Source organism: Notolepis coatsorum (assembly GCF_963971535.1).
Source record: "Notolepis coatsorum genome assembly, chromosome: 14".
Taxonomy (NCBI): Eukaryota; Metazoa; Chordata; class Actinopteri; order Aulopiformes; family Paralepididae; genus Notolepis; species Notolepis coatsorum.
This window is the reverse complement of record NC_140178.1, coordinates 67,044,032-67,045,293: the sequence shown is the minus strand read 5'-3', so window position 1 is coordinate 67,045,293 and position 1,262 is coordinate 67,044,032. Positions and strand designations below refer to the sequence as shown.

General features: G+C 44.4%; 2 protein-coding genes across 2 annotated transcripts in view; one reads left to right on the top strand and one right to left on the bottom strand.

The window, feature by feature from the left end:
* Positions 1-1,262, bottom strand: part of coro7 (coronin 7) — a 301,330-nt gene that overhangs the window by 102,694 nt on the left and 197,374 nt on the right.
* vasnb (vasorin b) overlaps positions 1-1,262 on the top strand; it is a 28,836-nt gene that overhangs the window by 3,352 nt on the left and 24,222 nt on the right. The window lies entirely within an intron of this gene.

Here is a 1,262-nt window from a genome sequence, read left to right as displayed (position 1 = left end):
TGACCTGACACAGTGCAACACACTCCCGCAGACAAATAAACACACACAGGCCGGCCATAGCAGGGGCCTTAAAACAGAGCACTCAGCCAAACCCTCAGGAACTGTGACAGGCTATTTTAAGATGTTAACTGTGTGCGCGTGTCTGTTCAAATGCAATCTGCCATGTTTAGGGCGACTCAGAGGTTGCGTTTGTAAAGTGATATGAGGTCTCAGGTTTGGTTACACAAGCAGCTTGTATGGTGTGTGGTTTGGTAGGCGACCTCCATATTCACACAGGTTGTGTGTTATCATGTCTGGAGGTCAACCATAGGAACAAATCACCAAGGTGTGAAGATACTAACGTGTTTGTGCAGAGTGTTTTCAATACAGATTATGTGTGTGTGAGAGAGAGAGAGAGAGAGAGAGAGAGAGAGAGAGAGAGAAAGCAAGTAGGAGAGATTAATAGTTTAAGTGTTTAACGAGCGTGCATAATTAAATTGGAAAATTAGTTAATGTCATCAATGTGAAATGTGTGTGTGTGGGGCCAAATATCTCCAGTAATAAAACCTCCATCAAGTGGTTTGCTTTGTGTTCAGTTTCACCCGAAGAAAACAACCCATATTTATGGCCACAAAAACAAACAAACATTCAGCATTCAGTTATTCGTTGGTCATTAACGCAAAACACACAGACGTACACACTCTAATCCTTTAACACACATAAACGGCGTTCATCACCTGAAGGCACCTACTGGTGACGTGTACGATTAGAGCTGTCATCGCCTTTTGATGCCATCACAGCTGGTGTCCCCAGAGTTAGAGAGAGGGGGTGTTGAGACAGTGGTCTCCCGTGACACACACACACACACACACACACACACACACAGACAGACAGACACGCACATCTGAGAAAAGCATGACAGTTCTCCTAACACCCACTCAAACAACTCTGTTTGACATTTATGTGTTTGTTACCTCGAGGCTTTTCCATCAACCCTGTTTGATATCAAGAAGCATCCTCACACCTGTTTGTTAGCTGCCAAACAACCGCAAGCCCCAAGTTAACGGAAGTTGATCAAAGATACATCATCTATTCTGAATCAACGCCAAGAAGCTATCGACATGGCTAGAAACGCAAGCCTCCGTGTCATACTCTTATTTCAGTTTTGTTTTCCTTCAAACACTGCATTAGTCGTACTACTACCATGGCAGCTCTATGGGTGTGAATTGTGCTCTCTTCCCTCTTCTCACCGCACCTCGTGCACCTTTGCAGTCTTAGAGAGT